We start from the raw sequence: 24,820 nt of genomic DNA on the forward strand, positions 1-24,820 counted from the left end.
CGCGGAGGCGATGTTAGGCGAGCGTATTGGTGCCAGCGAATGCAGCATAGTTGAGGCTTTGATAAATATCCCCCTTAGACACCATTGAAATGGAGTTTAAAAATAAAATGCTCTAACTATACTTTTAAATGGACATTAGATTAATTTATATTCTTTGTTTCATATAAAAAGGATATTTTAAAATTGGTGTTAAACGTTTTAACATATTTCTGTTCATTTATATTCATGATAGAAAATATCCTCAGTTTACATTTTAGACAGTTCATTTTCTCTTTAGCAAAATGCATTGATGGGATTAATGACAGAGGGATAACACCAGATATTTCTCATACTGACTTCCAGCATTTAGATCCATTTGCTCTATAAAAAGTGATTACACAACTTTCAATAAATTTCACACGACTCAACATAGTAGTCATCTGACAATGAGAAGTACATTCAAACCTAGCCAAGGCTGAACAAAGCAGAAACAATACAGTCAGTTCTGGGTTGTAAACAGTTATTTTCATATAGTAGGTTAACAGAAAGTACATGAAACATTTAATATGTTCTAATTTGAGCTTTAGAAATATTTTGTTAAAACAAAACTAGAACTATTTCTTTCAGTATTGAGAATTTCAGAGTAACAAACATTGAGTATTTATTATCTATTTCAGTCACAAAGCTCAACTTTACTGCATATTTTAACAAAAAAACTTTGAGTCCGGATTATAAGAATCACTTAATTTTTTAATACATCTGAACACATGGTTTCCTAATAGATTTTTAGGTGCTGACCAGTAACCCTCTGAGGATGCTGTTTGATTTCCTGCTTCCTCCACAGCAACTAGTGCACCCAATGGCAATTAAACATGGTAACAAATTTATAACAGAGAACTGTAAACTGGCTAGAGAAAATAAGTTTAAAAAACAGAAATATTGCTCAGAACTGTAAAGTACAAACATGCTCCAATGTGTGCTCATAGTATAGTATGTGTGTGTAGTATGTTTAGGGGGCAATTTATCAAAGTAATCCGCCCCAATTGGGCTCAAAACTATGCACACGACCATATCTCCATATTTATGTGAGCAATCTGCGCCTATAATTGTGCCAATCTGAAATAAACTTCTTTGCACTCCGCTTGCATTTGCCTAGGCGCACCGGCGAGCTCCCAAGTGTACCAATATACATTAGTAATAGGCGTAATTTCACAGCCCGACCTACAAATACGCCCAGTTTCTTATTTATCATTGCTTTGTGCCAATAGGGAACTGAAATTTCTCCTTAAATTGCGTGTTCTATATTTCGTCATACATACATAGGCGAACAGCATTATCATACATTCTTTTACAGCTTGTGATGGAGTACTTTCTTCTTATAACTGCTTTATCCAAGGCTCAGCGCCAAGAAGAGACTGATATTGCCAGAAATTTGCGCTTCCACAGGTGCATAGGGGTACCAAGAGTTTTTTTGCCCATTGTGGTCTTTATAAACCTTGACTGACAATGATATAAATATATATATATATATATATATATATATATATATATATATTGATTTGTGTGATCTTAAATTACCAACAAGGAAGAACATATGGAAAAAACAACAAGGAAACATTATTAAATATGTCAAAAATAAAAAATATAACAAACACATTATTAAATTAGGTATTGTACCTAACTGAACACAATTTAAAAGATAGGACATAAAAATATGTGCAAAATAGATACCTAAAAAACGCATCTGTAATTATCAAGCCATGGCAGCGTAAATATTTATAGGGATGTACTATGATAAATAGGGAGTAAATGCTTTTTTCCGACAGGCAAAATGTTTCATTATTACACCCCAGCTCGCATTTTACTAAACGCGCAAAGTTACGTCTATTTTTTTGATAAAATCAGGGGCACATGTGCGCTTCTCTGGAGGCGAGCTGAGGTGCAGTTAAAGGCGAAGCACATAGACAGTTCACCTAGCCTTTGATAAATCACCCCCTTAGTGTATGTTACTTTCTCTAGTCCCACAATAGTGTTATCTTTCCCATAATTTCCTTTTATACATATTCAGTATAACAAGGTAACATACAGTATAACGCCTAGATTTAGAGTTTTGCGGCCAAAGGGGTGCGTTAGCTACGCGTGTTTTTTATTCTAGCGCTGCTTCTAAACAACGCTGGTATTGAGAGTTCTCTGAAGGGCTGCGTTAGGCTCCAAAAAGGGAGCGTACAGGCATATTTACCGCAACTTCAACTCTCAATACCAGAGTTGCTTACGGTAGCGCCTAGCTGAAAAAACGTGCTCGTGCACAATATCCCCATAGGAAAAAAATGGGGCAGTTTGGGCTGAAAAAAAGCAGCGTTCAGCTCCTAACGCAGCCCCATTGTTTCCTACGGGGAAACACATTTTATGTCTACACCAAATACCCTAACATGAACTTTGAGTCTAAACACCCTAATCTTAAACGTATTAACCCCTAATCTGCCACCCCTGCTATAGCTGACACCTGCATTATTTTATTAACCCCTAATCTGCCGACCGGACACCGCCGCAACCTACATTATACTTATGAACCCCTAATCTGCTGCCCCTAACATCGCCGATACCTATATTATATTTATTAACCCCTAATCTGCCGCCCCCAACGTTGCCGCTACCTTACCTACACTTATTAACCCCTAATCTGCCGCCCGGACCTCGCCGCCACTATAATAAATGTATTAACCCCTAAAGCTATGTCTAACCCTAACCCTAACACCTATTTTACAGGTAATTTTGTAATTATTTTAACTAGGTAGCTATTAAATAGTTAATAACTATTTAATAGCTATTGTACCTAGTTAAAATAAATACAAAGTTGCCTGTAAAATAAATATAAATCCTAAAATAGCTACAATATAATTATTCGTTATATTGTAGCTATATTAGGGTTTATTTTACAGGTAAGTATTTAGTTTTAAATAGGAAGACTTTAGTTAATTAGATTTAATTTATTTTTTTGGATTAAAATTATATTTAATTTAGGGGTGTGTTAGGGTTAGACTTAGCTTTAGGGGTTAATACATTTATTAAAGTAGCGGCGAGGTCCGGTCGGCAGATTAGGGGTTAATACTTGAAGTTAAGTGTTGGTGATGTTAGGGAGGGCAGATTAGGGGTTAATACTATTTATTATAGGGTTTGTGAGGCGGGAGTGAGGCGGTTTAGGGGTTAATACATTTATTAGAGTAGCGGCGAAGTCCGGTCGGCAGATTAGGGGTTAATAAGTGTAGGTAGGTAGCGGCGACGTTGGGGGGGCAGATTAGGGGTTAATAAATATTATGTAGGTGTCGGCGATGTTAAGGGCAGCAGATTAGGGGTTTATAGGGATAATGTAGGTGGCGGCGGTGTGTGGTCGGCAGATTAGGGGTTAAAAAAATTCTTATAGTGGCGGCGATGTGGGGGGGCCTCGGTTTAGGGGTACATAGGTAGTTTATGGTTGTTAGTGTACTTTAGAGCACAGTAGTTAAGAGCTTTATAAACCGGCGTTAGCCTAGAAAGCTCTTAACTACTGACTTTTTTCTGCGGCTGGAGTCTTGTCAGTAGAGGGTCTACCGCTCACTTCAGCTAAGACTCTAAATACCGGCGTTAAGAAGATCCCATTGAAAAGATATGATACACAATTGGCGTAAGGGGATCTGCGGTATGGAAAAGTCGCGATTGGAAGTGAGCGTTAGACCCTTTCCTGGCTGACTCTAAATACCAGTGGGTGGTAAAAAGCAGCGTTAGGACCCCTTAAAGCTGCTTTTGACGGCTAACGCAGAACTCTAAATCTAGGCGTTAGAAAATAAAAAATGTCTATTTACATTTTTCTTTTTTTAACAATGCATTTGGTACTATGTCATTTTATTGGTAAGTTAAAAATATTTGAAAACCTATATGCAAAACAATCTTAACCAAAATTTATAAACTCTCATTAGCTTTGGAGAACTTAAGTAATTACATATAATTACATGTTGGAGCTTTTCTCCTTTCTAAGGTCTAGACATTATCTGATGAATTGAAGGCAGTCAATTTGATCAAATTCTTTTTCATCCTGCAGTTATTAAACAAAAATGAAAGCTGAGACTGCAGTTATCTGGAGCTGGACCAGGGAATTCTCCTACTATCTGAGACTCGATTCCTAAACTGGCCCCAGGTCCTCGACTGAGGAGGTAGAGGCTGCTATAACCAGTGTTGAGTTTCTGCTTCTCCTTATCTATGAGCCAGAGCCTTTTTTTTTTTGTTATCATAGGATTGTGTAGTGGTTCAAAAATATAGCGATAGACATTCAAGAAAATTTTTAAAAGACTATTGCCCATTTAGTCCCAAACTGTAAAAAACAGGTTTGCCACCCCTGACTTAGAGTCAAAATTTCACCTTCTTTGTGTTTGTCATGGATACCAGGCTGCAAGGGCTACTCCCATCCTCCTACTACCCAGCTCACTCCCTTTTAAAACGGATTTGGCCTTCTCAGAGCTTATGGGATCTCCCAGACTCTTAATATTGCTGATTTATTGTTGTACCTCCTCACAAAAGAGCTGATCCCTGACAGGGAAAACCCCTCTTGGCTGGCCGGGCTCCTGTAACTACCAGCCGGCCAACCCGGATCCTCACTAACCTTTACCACAGGTTGCTCCTAGGGAGCTCAATAGATGGGGTGATTGCCGGAAGGGAGCTCTTTTGGGAACTGGGGGTTTTGGACACTCCTAGCTAACCCATCTTTACTAGGCTGTAATTCCGGCTGTAACGGATCATGACGCTTTTTTGGACTGTGGCATCTGGGGACCCGCCGCTCTCCCGGGATCACCCCGAAACTGCAACCAAGGTACTGTGGGGACTCAATGGGACTGTGGCTCCTATGGAGGCGCTAGACTGTCTGGAGGTGCGGGAATGGCGGGATATCTGGGGGTCTGTTAAGGTGAGCTGGGTGTATATAAGTGTGTGTGTTTTCACAATAAAACATGTCCTTGTTCCACCTGAATACTGGTTTTGTCTGGTTATTTGGGTGGGTTCCAGGTATAGCAAGAACCCTCTTGGCGGAGCTACCTAGTTGTGGTAGCCGGAGTCCGTCACAACTGGTTGGCAGCGGTGGGATGCTTCTGTCTACCTGGAACATCCAAACCACCAACTGAAGCCCTCTTCGGATGGATCAGCAGTACGCTGAGCGCAGGAAGAGTACGCTCAAAGATTTGTTGGAAGCTCGGGGAAAAGTTGCTGGCAACAAGTCCAAGGCAGCAATTATCGGCGAACTGATGGAAGGCGACAGGGCTAATGAGCAGGTTGTTGGGTCCGATAGCGACCAGAGCAGTGAACAGTCCAGCGAGGCGTCGATGGGGGAGGCAGTAATGTCCGAGGATCCACCTTCCCAGCCGAAGAAGTTACCCCATGAGGCTTTTCAAACCTTCAAAGCCAACGAAGAGGAGATCGACAGCTACCTCCAAGTGTTTGAGACCCAGTGCGAGTTACAGGGCGTTACCAATGCCAACCGAGTCGCCCTTCTGCTTGGAAAGCTGTCCGGACGAGCCCTAGAGGCCTTTCACGCTGTTCCCGCAGTGGACAGAAAGACCTATAACCAGGTAAAGGAGCGCATCCTTGCCCAATATGGTCTGACCCCGGAGGGTCACAGGGTGAAGTTCTGGGAACTAAAGAGACAAGAGGGGCAGCCTTCACAGAGTGGACACACCAGTTCACTCATTCCTTGGACTCTTGGTTCACAGGCTGTCAAGTAACCACCCTGACCGAAGCCACCCAACTCATGCTGTTGAAACACTTTTATACTCACTCTACGCTGGAGATACAAGTATTGGTCTGAGATTGACACCCCGAGACAGCCGACCAAGCTGCTGTCCTGGCTGATCAGTACCTGGATGTCTGGCATCAGGCACACCCTGAGCCATGACCTGTGTACCGCTCCTCTACAACCTCTTTTTGCCCCCCATGCTCACCCTTACAGGTATCACAGCAAAAGTGATCAGGTAAGAAAACTACCTGGGCTGTGAATAAATGCACGGGGTCTGTGTGCAAAAACCAAGGATCCGAGTATGCTGTACAAACAAGCGTAAATCCAAGAGAGTAGTCAAGGTATTGCAGAGATCAAAGGAAGCCAGAAGTACAGGTAAACAGTGAACAGAACTGGGGTCACTAGCCAGGGTCAGTCTTGGGGATTCAGGAATAAATAACTGACACTGAGCACAGGAAAAGACAGGGTTATATAGCCAGCTAATGAGCTGCTAATTGGAAGGAAGTCCCAGGTAAGCCTGACTGACAGGTTGTAAATGAGCACAGGTGATCCAGGCAAAGCAATATCCAGAGACCAGTCCCAGTGCTGCAGGCAGGATAAGGAAAGGTAATGAAAGACTTACATACAAACACAAATAGAGAGAAGCAGCCATGGCTTAGAGGAAAGAGAACAAGTCTAGGATAAGAGAGGTCCCAGGTTCAAATCCCTCAGTTGCCCCCAAAGGGGCGACCACGCCTGGCTGTCTGCATGGAACGGTGGGAACCGTGACAGTTCCCTTCCCTTAAAATTGCCCCCCGGCCAGGACTGGGTAGAGACCACTTTAAGTTCGGGGGTAAAGTAAGCCTCATCATCAGACATGTCAAGGATGTCATCTGGCAGGATGGCGACTCTCGCATAGGCCTAAAATTTGGTCATCATCTACATTACTGGGAAACACTGTACTAATAGTGGCCTGGGCAGACTTCTTCCTATTCTTTTTGGTTTTGACTGCTGTCAAAGTACTGGCAGCTTGCAATGGTTTCTCAAACATCACAAGATCCTGCTTGCAAAGAAGAGTACCATTCGAGGCATAAGTGCAGTCAGGCGGCAGTACTTTGTCAGGACAGAAAGTAATGCTGGTGCTTGCCGGTACAGAAGTGATGATGGTTTCAGGATTAGGCAAATCATCAGAAAGTTGAGAAGATGCTTCAGGAGCAAGAAGTAGAGGCATAATCAAGGTATCTGGGACTTCAGGACTAGCAAGAGCAGATTTTGTAGGTCTACAGGAAATAACAGTTTCAGAGGTTAGTAGACTCTTCTGAACAGCAGAACATGGACAGTCATGACAGTAACCTTGGCACCTTACAGAATTGCATGTAGAACAAAGAGGATGAACAAAAACAGTGCCCGTTTGGAGAGCTGGAGACCGAGGTGGATGAATAGGACAATTGCAGATGAAGTGCCCTCTTTCCCCGCAGTAAAAGCAAAGGCCATTGCTCCTCCTTCCTGCTCTTTCTCGGGGAGCCTGCCTATTCCGGATTACATACAAAGAGAGAAGCGCTCTACCAGGAACGAACAACAGCTCAGTGGCTTGTTCTATTTACCACCCGGAAGCAGCCTCTTTTAGACCAGTGTGCTTTTCACAGAAGAAAACTTTCCTGAAGTATATCAGTCTGATCCCGCCAAGTAAGGTCAGTCCAGCCCCGAAATACCAGGCAATTCTCCTCTGAACAAGGAACATGACAACCCCAGACGATCGTTTCGGCCTTCTATGGGCCTCGTCAGTTAGGTGCAGCCACATTCCTCTAAGAACACTGGGCAAGGATTCCACGTCTGGTTTCCCCCATCACCCATAGGGAGACTTCCCCAGGGTCATAATAATTTGCATACAAAGAGAGAAGCACTCTACCAGGAACGAACAACAGCTCAGTGGCTTGTTCTATGGCGATTTACCACCCGGAAGCAGCCTCTTTTAGACCAGTGTGCTTTTCACAGAAGAAAACTTTCCTGAAGTATATCAGTCTGATCCCGCCAAGTAAGGTCAGTCCAGCCCCGAAATACCAGGCAATTCTCCTCTGAACAAGGAACATGACAACCCCAGATGATCGTTTCGGCTTTCTATGGGCCTCGTCAGTGAGGTGCAGCCACATTCCTCTAAGCACACTGGGCAAGGATTCCACGTCTGGTTTCCCCCATCACCCATAGGGAGACTTCCCCAGGGTCATAATAACTTGCATACAAAGAGAGAAGCGCTCTACCAGGAACGAACAACAGCTCAGTGGCTTGTTCTATGGCGATTTACCACCCGGAAGCAGCCTCTTTTAGACCAGTGTGCTTTTCACAGAAGAAAACTTTCCTGAAGTATATCAGTCTGATCCCGCCAAGTAAGGTCAGTCCAGCCCCGAAATACCAGGCAATTCTCCTCTGAACAAGGAACATGACAACCCCAGACAATCGTTTCGGCCTTCTATGGGCCTCGTCAGTGAGGTGCAGCCACATTCCTCTAAGCACACTGGGCAAGGATTCCACGTCTGGTTTCCCCCATCACCCATAGGGAGACTTCCCCAGGGTCATAATAATTTGCATACAAAGAGAGAAGCGCTCTACCAGGAACGAACAACAGCTCAGTGGCTTGTTCATTGGCGATTTACCACCCGGAAGCAGCCTCTTTTAGACCAGTGTGCTTTTCACAGAAGAAAACTTTCCTGAAGTATATCAGTCTGATCCCGCCAAGTAAGGTCAGTCCAGCCCCGAAATACCAGGCAATTCTCCTCTGAACAAGGAACATGACAACCCCAGACGATCGTCTGGGGTTGTCATGTTCCTTGTTCAGAGGAGAATTGCCTGGTATTTCGGGGCTGGACTGCCCATGTCGGCGGGATCAGACTGATATACTACAGGAAAGTTTTCCTCTGTGAAAAGCACAATTGGGCAGAAAGAAGCTACTACCAGGTGGTAACCGGGCCATAGAACAAGCTATTGATGCTGCTGTTCGTTCCTGGCAGACTGCTTCTCATTCTGTTTTGCATATGTAAATATGACCCTGGGGATAGTCTCCCTAAGGGTGATGGGGGAAACCAGACGTGGACTCCTTGCCCAATGTGCTTAGAGGGATATGGCTGCACCTCACTGACGAGGCCCAAAGGAGGCCGAAACGATCGTCTGGGGTTGTTATGTTCCTTGTTCAGAGGAGAATTGCCTGGTATTTCGGGGCTGGACTGACCATGTCGGCGGGATCAGACTGATATACTACAGGAAAGTTTTCCTCTGTGAAAAGCACAATTGGGCAGAAAGAAGCTACTACCAGGTGGTAACCGGGCCATAGAACAAGCTATTGATGCTGCTGTTCGTTCCTGGCAGACTGCTTCTCATTCTGTTTTGCCTATTCCGGATTACCCCTATCTCCATGGGCTCCTCAATGTCCTGGGAAGGAGTAAACGATTCATCAGGAGCATCAAGGTTTGCGGGTGAGTACTGGTGAAAAGCATCCCAGTCACGAGGAAGCTGTGATCTGTGGGAACGTGGAACAGTCCTAGGAGCCATAGTTTGCCTTGTGGTAGTACACTGAGTGGCCATGGCATGAAAGCAACCCAGTTGTCTAGGACAGGACTCTTAGCCAGAAGCATCTGGTGTGCCCATTTTTTTATCTGCCTATAAAGCAGGTTGATGGCTGAGCGGACCATGATGAAGTCAGTGGCATACGTAAGAGACTTTAAGGCAAACAACAGCTCATAATCTAGGAACGGTTACCATCGAATCTCTCAGGTAATAGTACAAAAGATTCACAATATGCTGGTTCTAGGTGTACCTTACCTAAACAGTCTGAGACCAGTTGGATACTTGCTGGGTAAGGGCAGTGAGTATTCTGTTCATCTCTGTGGGCTCCATAATGGTCAGTTCTTATGTAAAGGTCTTACCTGGATTGGAGTCTATAGCAGAGATACGTATGTGCTCACCCTTACAGGTATCACAGCCCAAAGTGATCAGGTAAGAAAACCACCTGGGCTGTGAATAAATGCACGGGGGCTGTGTGAAAAAACCAAGGATCCGAGTATGCTGTACAAACAAGAGTAAATCCAAGAGAGTAGTCAAGGTATTGCAGAGATCAAAGGAAGCCAGAAGTGCAGGTAAACAGTGAACATAACTGGGGTCACTAGCCAGGGTCAGTCTTGGGGATTCAGGAATAAATAACTGACACTGAGCACAGGAAAAGGCAGGGTTATATAGCCAGCTAATGAGCTGCTAATTGGAAGGAAGTCCCAGGTAAGCCTGACTGACAGGTTGTAAATGAGCACAGGTGATCCAGGCAAAGCAATATCCAGAGACCAGTCCCAGTGCTGCAGGCAGGATAAGGAAAGGTAATGAAAGGCTTACATACACACACAAATAGAGAGAAGCAGCCATGGCTTAGAGGAAAGAGAACAAGTCTAGGATAAGAGAGGTCCCAGGTTCAAATCCCTCAGTTGCCCCCAAAGGGGCGACCACGCCTGGCTGTCTGCATGGAACGGTGGGAACCGTGACAGTTCCCTTCCCTTAAAATCGCCCCCCGGCCAGGACTGGGTAGAGACCACTTTAAGTTCGGGGGTAAAGTAAGCCTCATCATCAGGGATGTCATCTGGCAGGATGGCGACTCTCGCATAGGCCTAAAATTTGGTCATCATCTACATTACTGGGAAACACTGTACTAATAGTGGCCTGGGCAGACTTCTTCCTATTCTTTTTGGTTTTGACTGCTGTCAAAATACTGGCAGCTTGCAATGCTTTCTCAAACATCACAAGATCCTGCTTGCAAAGAAGAGTACTATTCGAGGCATAAGTGCAGTCAGGCAGCAGTACTTTGTCAGGACAGGAAGTAATGCTGGTGCTTGCCGGTACAGAAGTGATGATGTTTCAGGATTAGGCAAATCATCAGAAAGTTGAGAAGATGCTTCAGGAGCAAGAAGTAGAGGCATAATCGAGGTATCTGGGACTTCAGGACTAGCAAGAGCAGATTTTGTAGGTCTACAGGAAATAACAGTTTCAGAGGTTAGTAGACTCTTCTGAGCAGCAGAACATGGACAGTCATGACAGTAACCTTGGCACCTTACAGAATTGCATGTAGAACAAAGAGGATGAACAAAAACAGTGCCCGTTTGGAGAGCTGGAGACCGAGGTGGACGAATAGGGCAATTGCAGATGAAGTGCCCCCTTTCACCGCAGTAAAAGCAAAGGCCATGGCTCCTCCTTCCTGCTCTTTCTCGGGGAGACTGCCTATTCCGGATTACCCCTATCTCCATGGGCTCCTCAATGTCCTGGGAAGGAGTAAACGATTCATCAGGAGCATCAAGGTTTGCGGGTGAGTACTGGTGAAAAGCATCCCAGTCACGAGGAAGCTGTGATATGTGGGAACGTGGAACAGTCCTAGGAGCCATAGTTTGCCTTGTGGTAGTACACTGAGTGGCCATGGCATGAAAGCAACCCAGTTGTCTAGGACAGGACTCTTAGCCAGGAGCATCTGGTGTGCCCATTTTTTTATCTGCCTATAAAGCAGGTTGATGGCTGAGCGGACCATGATGAAGTCAGTGGCATACGTAAGAGACTTTAAGGCAAACAACAGCTCACAATCTAGGAACGGTTACCATCGAATCTCTCAGGTAATAGTACAAAAGATTCACAATATGCTGGTTCTAGGTGTACCTTACCTAAACAGTCTGAGACCAGTTGGATACTTGCTGGGTAAGGTCAGTGAGTATTCTGTTCATCTCTGTGGGCTCCATAATGGTCAGTTCTTATGCAAAGGTCTTACCTGGATTGGAGTCTATAGCAGAGATACGTATGTGCTCACCCTTACAGGTATCACAGCCCAAAGTGATCAGGTAAGAAAACCACCTGGGCTGTGAATAAATGCACGGGGGCTGTGTGAAAAAACCAAGGATCCGAGTATGCTGTACATACAAGCATAAATCCAAGAGTGTAATCAAGGTATTGCAGAGATCAAAGGAAGCCAGAGGTGCTGGGTCACAAGCAGTGTTCCCTCTAAGGCCAGATTGTCAGCGGCCCAGCAATGAAACAGTTAATAAGGTACCCATACCTTGCTGTCTGCATTGGGTATTGTTTGCAAATTGCAGGGTGTGGGTCACTAATTAACTGTTTCACTACTGGGCTGCTTACAAAATCTGGTCTTAGAGGGAATACTGGTCACAAGCCAGGGTCAGTCTTGTGGATTCAGGAACAAAGACACCTAAACTAGAAACAGGAAACATGAAACAAAGAACTGACACTGAGCACAGGAAAAGGCAGGGTTATATAGCCAGCTAATGAGCTGCTAATTTGTAGGAAGTCCCAGGTAAACCTGACTGACAGGTTGTAAATGAGCACAGCTGATCCAGGCAAAGCAATATCCAGTCCCAGTGCTGCAGGCAGGATAAGGAAAGGTAATGAAAGGCTTACATACACACAAAAATAGAGAGAAGCATCTGTGGCTTAGAGGAAGGAGAACAAGCCTAGGATAAGAGACGTCCCAGGTTCAAGACCCTTGCTTGCCCCCAAAGGGGCGACCACGCCTGTCTGTCTGCATGGAACGGTGGGAACCAGGAATTGCCCCCCTGGCTCAATGGACCCGAGCCTCTGTAGGGCACTCCAGAGCCACTGCCCACTGTTTCGAATCAGAGGGCCTGGCTGACTATGCTGAGTGGGCCGAAGAGAAGGTCAGGGTCCTGCATGAAGTGGACCCTGTACAAGCAGCAAAAGACGACAACCACCTGCATCACTGCCAGGCTGTCTGGGTCAACAGCCGGCAGGCACAAGGATTACGGGACAGCGGAGCAACAGTTACCCTTGTCCAGCCACACCTGGTCACCAGCTCCGAATGGACCTGGAGGTTCCTTGCAGTACGTGTGGCTGGGGGTAAGGTGCTCTGGATCCTGACCGTACAGGTGCACCTAGACTGGGGTGCCAGATCCCGTGCTGTGGAAGTAGGGGTAATGGGCCATCTAGCTACTGAAGTGCTGCTAGGGAACAATTTGGGGCACCTTGCATCCTTCTTTTTAAAGGATGGACTCCTGAATGCTTGCCCAGTGACCACCCATCAGCAAGCTGGACGTCAGGCCACTGCACACAATCTGGGGACTCAGGTAAGTCACCAAACCCGACAACGGACCCGACTCCCTGGGCAGCCCCCACTGACTTCGCCCAGGAGACCTATAGGGACCTCACACTAACTTCCTACCAGGCTAGGGCAGGAACCAACCCAGGTAGGTTAGGTGGGGAACGTTTTGAGTAGGACAGGGGACTCCTATACAGGGTTACCAAGAGGGTGGGAGGCAGGCAGATGCCCAAGCGCTAGCTGGTAGTACCCCAGAAATATTGGTACGATCTGCTATGCATAGGGTATGACATTGCCCAAGCTGGATTACTAGGACCCGGTACAGGTTAACCCAGACCTTCTTCTGGCTAGGGGTCACCGGGGACATTAGGCAGTACTGTAGAACCTGTGACATTTGCCAGAGAGTAGGCAAGATGGGAGACCACTCAAAGGCCTGCATACACCCCCTCCTTATCATTGATGAACCCTTCAGCAGGGTTGCAGTAGATATTATTGACCCCTTGTCCCATCCCAGTCCCTCCAGGAAGAAGTATATACTGACTGTGGTAGACTATGCCACCCAATACCCGGAGGCAATTCCCCTGTCCAATGTCGAGGTGGAGACAGTGGCCGATGCACTGCTCCAGATATTTGCCAGGGTGATCTCCGACCAACCCCTCCCAACTTCCCTTCTTAACACCTGTGCACCTTTCACCTGGTGCTTAGTATTTCATCTAGGAGAGTGTATACTACTACAGCCTACAGAGTTCATTAACTCAGACTAAAGCTGAAACCAAGACAAAGGATTACTATTCCCTGTTTGGAAATTATCTACTGCCTCTACCTCATTATTCAACTAAGCAGTATAGTTGTAAACTTTGGGTTCGTATCTAAACAAAGCTGACAGGCTGTCACTTCCGGTTTCTGCGAGACCGTTGTTTTCTTTACCTGCTACTCAGCTATAACGTTCCCTTCTCAAGAGCTACTTAGCACAGAGGAAGACCACCTAACTTCATCCAGCTTGGTAGTAAAGTCCACTCACGTTCATTCCACAGACCCTAAACATGAATTGCGCTATGCCCCCGAGTGACATCAGCCATCAATCACAGATGCAGCAACAGTAAACTCTACAAATAACGGATACAAAGTTAACAAACTTTGTCACTCTCAGTTGAAACAAAATACGTTCACTCTGTTGACGTGTCATGCACTCTATGCCTAAATTGAACAGAGCATTTCCCAGAGCAGTTTATATTCACCCAGATCTATACAGACTCTCTGCTGTTGCTCAAACAATCAGGATTTTTACCATAACTAAAGTTGCTTGCTTATATTACGTCAAGCATCAAAACCTACCGTTCAGCAATTACACTGTCTCATACCACAACTCACTAATTTCCATAGGAGTTGTAAAACTGACAGTGTTGCAAAACAATATTTAAAGGTACAGAGCACTTTCAGTCTGTAGCTGAGATCCATTTGAAACCTAAGTTTTACTCCATTATTAAAAAGTCTAAACTGCCCCTAACATAATACTAAGCCAAATTATGGCTCCAACAGACTTGCCACAGATAGTCTATAATTTATCTCAGAGGGTGGATCAATTCAGAGAAGGATTGAGAGAGCTAGAAATAGAGAATCAATCTCTTAGGAGGATAATCAGGGATTCTATGTCCCAGAGACCTCAGCTACCAGAATCCACACCTGAACCTACAGTGTCTATGCCTGAACCATTCTCAGGAGAGAGGAAAAAGTACCGTCAGTTTAAAAATGCCTGCTTGTTACTCTTCAACTTAAAGCCAAAGACTTACAGTTCAGAGAGAATCAAGGTTTTAATCATAATCTCCTTCTTAAAGGGCCATAATACCCAAATGTTTAAACACTTGAAAGTGATGCAGCATAGCTGTAAAAAGCTGACTAGAAAATATCACCTGAACATCTCTATGTAAAAAAGAAAGATATTTTACCTCAAAAGTTCCTCAGTAGCCACCTCCCATTGTAAAGGATTTCTAAGCAGCATTTTAGAGTGTTTGTCCTGGGACATCTGAAGGGACTAGCATCGTGCACTCTCATATTATTTCACCAATCAGGTAAAGGAAGCTTACTATGAAATCTCATGAGAGTTAAGTCAAATCTCATGAGATCACAGTAAGAGTTCATGACCTCAGCACTGCTGATGCTGATTGGCTGCTGTTCATTTCTTCATTTTTTTTTATTTTTTTACCTGCAGCTGGGAGCAGCTCAGTATAACTTTTTACACAGAACTTACTCTGCTGAGCTGAGGAAATTGTGAGGTAAAATATCTTCCTTTTTTACATAGAGATGCTCAGGTGATATTTTCCTGTCAGCTTTTTACAGTTATACTGCATCAGTTTCAAGTGATTTAGCATATGAGTATTATGTCCCTTTAAGAGCTGAACCCAGGGTATGGGCAGATTCTTTCGTCGAAAATGATGACCCTATTTTGTGATCTATGGATGTGTTCTTGAACACCATGGATGGATTATACATGGATACTAATGTGCAGTTAACAGCAGAAGCCTCTATGCGCAATCTGAGACAGGGGAAGCGACCAGTCGAGGACTACATATCTGAGTTCAAGCAATATGCCACAGACTCTCAGTGGAACCCTATCTCACTGAGGAATCAATTTCGGCATGGTTTAGCAGACAACATCAAAGATGAGTTGGTTCGCACAGATCTCCCAAAGACTTTGGAATTACTCATGAAGTTGGTAATCCAAATCGACCGTAGATTAAGAGAAAGGCGTACAGAACGTTACCATACAGAACCAGCACCCCAAACCTATTCTGCCACCTCAAGTTCGCCTGCAACAACTTGATCAACAGCAGAGCCTATGGAGATAGGCCTCGCCAGGGGTCCATTAACCATAGAAGAACGCAATCATCGCAGAGCAAACCAGTTATGTATGTATTGTGCCAACCCTACCCATACCGTAAAGGATTGCCCAATTCTTCAGAGATCGAAAAAATGTGAGTTAAACAAAATTAATGTGTCTCACACCTTCAGAATTAATCCTTCTTAATGTATTCTTTCTCTGTTTTTACAGTGGGAATGAGCCAGCCTCTGCACTGAACCTATACTGGATTCAGGAGCCTATGGCAGTTTTATTAATAGTGCTGTTGTAATACAAAATAAAATTCCCACTGTGTTAAAAACCATAGCTGTCTCAATTATTGATGGAACTTCTCTCTCCACTGGACCAATCACCCACCAAACCATACCAATACAAGTTCAGACCCCATCAGGTCATACAGAATTTATAGAGTTTGATGTTTTACCTTTTCCTCTTTTCCCTGTTGTATTAGGTATTACCTGGCTACAAAAACACCAACCTACTATCAATTGGAGAACTTCAGAGATCACCTTCACCTCCTCAGACTGCCAGCGCTCATACCTCTCATCCCAAGTTCTACGAAAAATTCCAGAAACAGTACAGGCACTCCCTGAAGAATACCGTGACTTTTCTGATGTTTCTAGCAAAAAAGAGGCAGAAAGTTTACTACCTCACCGGGTTTATGTTTGCCCGATTGACCTAAAACCTGGATCAATCATTCCTTATGGGCATCTGTACCCTTTAAGTCAGCCAGAGCTTGACCATCTCAAAGCCTACTTGGAAGAGAACCTCCGTAAAGAATTCATCAGGCCTTCCACCTCTTCAGCGGGTGCTGGCATGTTTTTCATAAAAAACAAAGATGATTCTTTACGGCCTATCATAGACTATTGAGAATTAAACAAAAGGACCATAAAGAATCATTATCTGCTCCCTCTCATCCCAGAACTCATAGAACGGTTTACTGGTGCTATGACATCCTTATTTACTCCAGCTCCTATGAAGAACATGTTAAACATGTTCGTTGGGTACTCTCCAGACTCAGAACACATCGACTGTATGCTAAAACGGAGAAATGCAAATTCCACACCACCGAAATATCATTCCTGGGTTACCATATTACACCCACCAGCAGCAGTATGCAAGATAATAAGATTAATACTGTAAAGGACTGACCTTATCCAACAACCAAGATAGAATTGCAATGCTTCCTTGGTTTTTCCAATTACTATAGGAAGTTTATCAAAGACTTCTCTAAGATAGCAAAGCCATTGACCCTACTCACCAGCTCATCTAAAGTATTCCATTGGAATACTGAAGCTGCTAAAGCATTCGATCTACTCAAAACGAATTTACCAGCGCACCTATTTTAAGGTTTCCTGATCCAAATTTACAAAATACCTTGGAAGTAGATTCATCTGACTATGCTATTGGAGCTGTATTATCCCAGAGAACCAACTTAAAGGAACAGTAAACACAGTAGATTTGCATAATCAACAAATGCAAGATAACAAGACAATGCAATAGCACTTAGTCTGAATTTCAAATGAGTAGTAGATTATTTTCTAACACATTTCAAAGTTATGTCTATTTCCCCTCCCCCTGTACCATGTGATAGCAATCAGCCAATCACAAATGCATATACGTATAGTCTGTGAGTTCTTGCACATGCTCAGTAGGAGCTGGTGACTCAAAAAGTGTAAATATAAAAGACTGTGCACATTTTTGTAATGGAAGTAAATTGGAAAGTTGTTTAAAATGACATGCTGTATCTGAATCATGGAAATGTAATTAAACCTGAGTGTCCCTTTAACTGAACCCTTACATCCCATCACATTCTTATCTAAAGTTTTAGCTCCAGCGGAAATCAATTATGCAATGGAGAAAAGGAACTTCTAGCAATAAAACGAGCTCTTGAACATTGGAGACATCTCTTGGAAGGGACTCCACTGCCGATCATTATCTACACCGATCACAAAAACCTAGAATTTTAACAATCCAATAAGACTTTGTCATCCTGCCAGGTTCGCTGGAGTCTATTCTTCACTCGCTTTAATTTCCATATTATTTACAGACCTTCCTGCAAGAATGGCAAAGCAGATGCTCTCTCCCGAAAAGATCCAAAACCTTATAGCACTTCGTCTAAATCTGATATCATCCCTTCCGACAAATTCCTAGGAGTTACCACTACCTTTATCTGACATCCAGCTACCTTCCTCTGTTCTCACCAAAAAAGAAGATGGCTTATATTATCATGGTGATAAAATATACATTCCAGAGACATTAAGACCCTTTCTACTAAAGACTCATCATGATTCACCCCTCTCTGGACATCCGGGGATACTCAGAACTTTAGAACATTTAACCAGGCATTATTGGTGGCCATCTATGAGGAAAAGTGTCCAGGACTATGTACAATTGTGTACCATTTGTGCTATTTCGAAACCTGAAAAAAAAAAAAACCATACGGACTTCTAATTCCTATGCCAGTCCCGGAACGACCATGGCAACATCTGTCATTAGATTTCATTGTTGAGTTACCACCTTCATCGAATATGAATACCATCCTGGTAGTAATTGACATTCTAACAAAGATGGCTCATTTTATACCCTGCTACAAACTCCCCACTGCCACTGAGACTGCTCAATTATTCCTTGCTAATGTGGTGAAATTACACGGACTCCCTTCTACCTTAACATCCGACCGAGGTACTCAGTTTACCTCCAGGTTCTGGAAAGCTTTGTGTCATCAACTAATGATTGCTCATAGATTCACGACTTCTTTCCATCCCCAGACTAATGGACAGGCCGAACGCCTAAACCAGTACCTGGAGTAATAAATCCGTTGCTATTGTTCTTATCAACAAACAGAATGGTTGCAATACTTACCTATGGCTGAGTTTGCTTTCAATGATTCTCTCAACTCATACTCAAGGATGGCACCTTTTCATGCCAATTACGGATTTCATCCTACTTCCATCCCATTTACCATAAAGGGATCCAATAGTACCACCAGCTGCCCAACTGCAGTTGATCTTTCTACTAAACTGAAACAGATCTTCAATGACCTAAAGGAAAATATTCTATCTTCCCAACAAACCCAAAAGAAATACTATGATCTTAGAAGATGCACTCCTCCACAATATACACCAGGAGATTTAGTCTGGTTATCCACAAAAAAACTCAGACTTCAGATACCTAGTAAAAAACTTGGTGGGCTGTTTATAGGACAATTCCCCGTAAAAAAGGTGATCAATCCAAATGCCCTAACTTTGGAATTACCTCCATCATTGAAGATTCACCCAACCTTCCATGTCTCACTTCTAAAACCCTACTCAGCAATGAGACAACCAGGAGTTGTTCTCCCCCAAAAGGTAATATCTTTGATACAGATGAATATGAGGTTGATTCCTTACTCGACTCCTGAATAGTCCATGGTGAACTCCAATAGATTGTCTGATGGAAAGGATACCTACCTGAGGAAGACACTTGGGAACCGGCTTACAATATACATGCCCCGAAACTGCTCTCAGTTTATCATTGACGTAACCCTGACCATCCTGGTCCATAAGCTGTGGTACCGCTTCCTTGGGGAGGGGGTCATGTCAGGATTCCTGCTCTAACATCACTAAACCCCTCCCAACTTCCCTTCTTAACACCTGTGCACCTCTCACCTGGTGCTAAGTATTTTGACTAGGAGAGTGTATACTACTAGATCCTAAACTCCTTCTCAACAAAACAAATTCCTGCTACAGAGTTCATTAGCTCAGACTAAAGCTGAAACCAAGTCAAAGGATTACTATTCCCTGTTTGGAAATTATCTACTGTCTCTACCTCATCATTCAACTAAGCAGTATAGTTGTAAACTTTGGGTTCGTATCTAAACAAAGCTGACAGGCTGACACTTCCGGTTTCGGCGAGACCGTTACTTTCTTTACCTGCTACTCAGCTATAATACTCCCTTCTCAAGAGCTACTTAGCACAGAGGAAGACCACCTAACTTCATCCAGCTTGGTAGTAAAGTCCACTCACGTTCATTCCACAGACCCTAAACCTGAATTTCACTATACGCACCACGCCCCTGAGTGATGTCAGCCATCAATCACAGATGCAGCAACAGTAAACTCTACAAACAACAGATACAAAGTTGCCGAGCTTTGTCACTCTCAGTTGAAACAAAATACGTTCACTCTGTTGACATGTCGTGCACTCTATGCCTAAATTGAACAGAGCATTTCCCAGAGCAGTTTATATTCAACCAGATCTATACAGACTCTCTGCTGTTGCTCAAACAATCAGGAATTTTACCATAACTAAAGCTGCTTGTTTATATTACGTCAAGCATCAAAAACTACCATTCAGCAATTACACTGTCACATACCACAACTCACTAATTTCCATAGGAGTTGTAAAACTGACAGTGTTACAAAACAATATTTAAAGGTACAGAGCACTTTTAGTCTGTAGCTGAGATCCATTTGAAACCTAAGTTTCACTCCATTATTAAAAAGTCTAAACTTCCCCTAACAAAGGGACCCAGTTCACTGCTGAGCTCACTCAGCAGCTATGGTGGCTCTGCGGTATAAGACCCCTGTCGAGTTCTCCATACCACCCCCAGACTAATGGGTTGTGCAAGAGGTTGAACAGGACCTTGAAGCAACTGCTTGAGATGTTCTTGGCCTCTCACAAAGACTGAGAGATACCTGCTGCACCTCCTGTTTGCATACCGAGAGGTGCCTCAGGAATCCACTGGGTTCTCCCCCTTTGAACTAGTGTATGGCCAGAGGGTGAGGGGGCCCCTAGACTTGCTTAGAGCCCACTGGGAAGGATCAGTTGGGGAGTAAGGATACTCCATAGTGGGGTATGTCTTAGATTTCCGGGATCGACTGAAGGACCTCGCCACTAGAGTGAGAGAGAACCTTCAGGTAACCCAACAGAAGTAGAAGTGGTGGTAGGACCAAAATGTGCATAACCGCACTTTAGATATAGGGCAAAAGGTCCTGTCAAAACACACAAGCTACAGGCATCCTGGCGAGTGGTAGAACAGCTCTGCGACACAACCTACCTGGTAGCCAAATGCTCAGTTGAACAGATCCGCCGGACCTTTCATGTGAACATGCTGAAGGCTTACCAGGAGAGGCAGGAGGAGATAGCCACCATATGCATTCCGGCCATGGAGGACTCAGAGGGTCTCCCCATGCCGGAACTACCCAAGTGGAATAGGACGCCCACAGGGGTAAGGGACGTAAAGCTGTACGAGAGGCTAGTGACTGAGCAGAAAGAGCACGTCAGGCAGATCTTAGAGGGCCAACAAGACATGTTCTCTACTGACCCTGGGTACACCATTGTAGCAGGGCACCGAGTGGAGACCAAGGGGCAGGCACCCCTCCAGCAGCCGGTGTACCCGGTCCCTGAATCAGTCAGAGACAGTGTGCACAACGAGCTCAGGAAGATGCTGGACTTAGGCATGATTGAGCCGTCCAACAGTCCATGGGTTTCCCCGGTAGTCCTGGTCCCCAAGTGGGATGGAACCACCCAATTCTGTGTAGACTATCGTAGGCTCAATGATAGGACCACGATCGATGACTACCCCATGCCCTGGGTGGATGACCTCCTAGACTGCATTGCTCAGGGAAACTTCCTGACCACCCTAGACCTCTGCAAGGGGTATTGACAAATCCCCCTGGAGCCGGATTCTATTCCAAAGTCTGCCTTCATCACCCCATTCGGCCTATACCAGTTAGGGGTCATGACATTTGGGATGAAGAATGCTCTGGCGACCTTCCAGAGGATGGTAGACCGCCTCCTTGAAACTTCCTGACCACCCTAGACCTCTGCAAGGGGTATTGGCAAATCCCCCTGGAGCTGGAATCTATTCCAATATAGGCCTTCATCACCCCATTCGGCCTATACCAGTTTAAGGTAATGCTGTTTGGGATGAAGAATGCTCCGGCGACCTTCCAGAGGATGGTAGACCACCTTCTTGATGGACTCCAGGATTATGCTTGCGCTTACCTGGATGACATAGCAAACTATAGCGAAACCTGGGAGGACCACCTGGTTCATCTGGATACCATCCTGGACCGCATCAGGGCTGCATGTCTGACCCTCAAGCCAGACAAGTGTATGATAGGGCGCTCGGAGGTCCAGTATCTTCGGCACCGGGAAGGCTGCAGGATGCAGCAGCCAAAACTGGCCAAGATTAAGGCAGTCGCCAACTGGCCCACCCCCAAGACCAAGACCAAAGTCCAAACTTTTCTATGGATGGCAGGGTACTACTGTAAATTTGTCCCTAACTATAGTGCCCTGGCCAAGCCCCTGACCGACCTGACCTGCAAACATTTACCCAAACAAGTACTGTGGTCCCCGGAGTGTGAAACAGCCTTATGACAGCCCTAATGTCGGCCTCCATCCTGGCTGCTCCTAACCCATCCAAACGTTTTTGTGTCCATACAGATACCTGCATGTTCAGGTTGGGAGCAGTACTAAGCCAGGTGGACGAAGGGGGTTGTGAGCACCCAGTAGCCTACATCAGCAGGAAGCTAGCTATTGCCCAGAGAAGTAGGCTACGTGGCAGTAGAGAAGGAGTGCCTGGCCCTGGTGTGGGCCTACAGCTATAGCACTATGGAAGGGTCTTCACCATCCTCACCCATCACAACCCCCTGGTATGGCTCAACCGAGTTTTGGGGGGGAATGGACATCTGTTGCGGTGGAGTTTAGCCTTGCAGCCTTTCAACTTCAGTATCCAATACCGGCCGGGAAAGAATAATGAGAACGCTGATGGTTTTTCCCGGCAAACTGAATTGGAATAGCTCCCCGGACAGCCCCAGGCCGACCGGTGTGTGGATCTAGCTGGGTCTGTCGAACTTTTCAGGGGAGCACTGTCATGAATATCAGGCTGCAAGGGCTACCCACACCCCCTACTACCCCGGAATCAACCTGAAACCGCAACCAAGGTACTGTGGGGATTCTATGGGACTGTGGCTCCTATGGAGGGGCCGGACTGTCTGGATGGGCGGGAATGGTGGGAGATCTAGGGGTCTAATAAGGCCCTTATCAAGTTGAACTGGGTGTATATTAGTGTGTGTATTTTCACAATAAAACATGTTCTTGTTCCACCTGAATACTGGTTTTGTCTGGTCATTTGGGTGGGCTCTGCTATAATAACTTCTCCCTGCTCCAAAGCGTCAGGTTCCAGGTATAGGAAGGACCCTCTTTGCGGAGGTACCCAGTTGTTTATTGAGTAAAACAGTTCCGGCTAACTAGGAAGACGCTCCAAGCAGATGTGAATAAATTCAAAAGTATTCTTTATTTAAAGCACTGTGCACTAAAAACAAAGAGCGGACAATAGCAAAATGACCACCACCAAGGTCAAGTAGTGGTCACAAAAAGGCAGCAACAGCAGACGCGTTTCATGCGGGTCCACCGCACTTGATCACTGCTTAGCACATGCAACTGCCTGTAGTCTATTTAAAGGGACATATATTTCAGCAATTAACATCACATGTATCATACTTAATAATTCAAAAAGCCTTAAATAATTTATCCCAAATTCATAGACTGTAAATGTACAGGACACAGGAAGGAAAGTACACATAACAATACAAGTTCATAAATATAATCAAAAACAACAAACATGAAAGGGGAGCAAAATAGATAATAAAAAAAATAAAAAATGAAAAATAATAAAAAAAATAATAAAAAATGTAAGATATAAGAGTAAGTATAAAGAATCTTTTTTATAACATTATTATAAAGATTAAATCTCAAATTTTTAGTTTCTAATTTTTAATTTTTAATTTTTATAATTTTTATGAACAATAACTGGCAGAAAAGGGGCAAATAAGATATCATTTAATGTTGATACTATTATTTCATTCAACTTAAATTTAATTTTAATTCAAATGTTAACCTAATTGCCATAATACTCCAAATCCCAAAAATTTATTGTGATTATTTAAACAAAAAGATTGACATCGGCTTCAACATTCAAGCCGAGAGGGGTCCTAGTGTTAAGATGAAAAATCCATCTAACCTCCTTTTTGCTTAAATAATATTCTCTGTCCCCACCTCTCTTGGAGAAAGGAACGTGATCAATTGCTTGGAAATTAGCCAGGCTAGAATTTCCCAAATGTTCAAATTTAAAATGGGTGGCAACAGAGGTGAACACATCAGGGTCCTCAATGTCCCTGATGTGCTCCAACACCCGATCTCTTAACTTCCTCTTGGTTTTTCCCAAATATTGTATTTTACATTCTTTACACGTCATAAGATAGACTATATGTGTGGAATTACAATTTAGTCTAAATTTAATTTTATATTCTTTGTTAGTACTGTGGGACATAAAACTGTCCCCCTCCGTTACATAATCACATGTTTTACATCTGGTGGCCCTACATCTATAGAAACCCATCCTAGGTTTCAACCAAGATTGTGTCTTCCTGTCTGGCAGGGAAGAGGGGGCTACATAATCTCTTGTAGTCATGGCTTTTTTAGGTACAAATTTTATACCCTCTGCCACTACTTTTTCTAATACTGTATCAGTATGGAGAATCGGAAGGCTTTCACGGATGATGTCACAAACTTGTTTAAACTCCAGACTGTATGGAGTACTGAAAATAATGTTTTTACAGACATCCTTAGCCTTTCCTTCTCTTTCAACTTTCCTATATAAGAGGAGGTCCTCTCGTGGTATAGCATCGACTATCTCTTTTGTATTTAGTAGAAGGGCATCCTTATACCCTCTTTCAAGAAGTCTGTCATGCAATTTTTTACTTTGTTGCTGATACAAAGATTCATTCGAACAAATATGTTTTGTCTGAATGAATTGACTTTTGGGAATAGCATTCAAAACGTGTTTTGGATGACAAGATTTGTAATTGAGAATTGTATTCCCACTGGTGGGTTTACGATACAAATTGGTAACAATGCTATCTCCTTCAATTGTTAACTCAATATCAAGAAACTGTATTTTAGAGGGTCCTGAACCCCCACAAAAAACAAATTAGAATTATTGCAATTTAAATAATCAAAAAAGGAAACTGCTGATTTCTCATCTCCATCCCATATAAATAATAAGTCATCTATATAGCGACCGAAGTAAACTATATGATGACGGAAGGGGTTACTATCTGCATAGACGTGGAACAGCTCCCACCATCCCATATAGAGATTGGCCTAGGAGGGGGCA

This window comes from Bombina bombina, chromosome 4 (genome assembly GCF_027579735.1).
Source record: "Bombina bombina isolate aBomBom1 chromosome 4, aBomBom1.pri, whole genome shotgun sequence".
In the NCBI taxonomy this organism is placed as follows: domain Eukaryota; kingdom Metazoa; phylum Chordata; class Amphibia; order Anura; family Bombinatoridae; genus Bombina; species Bombina bombina.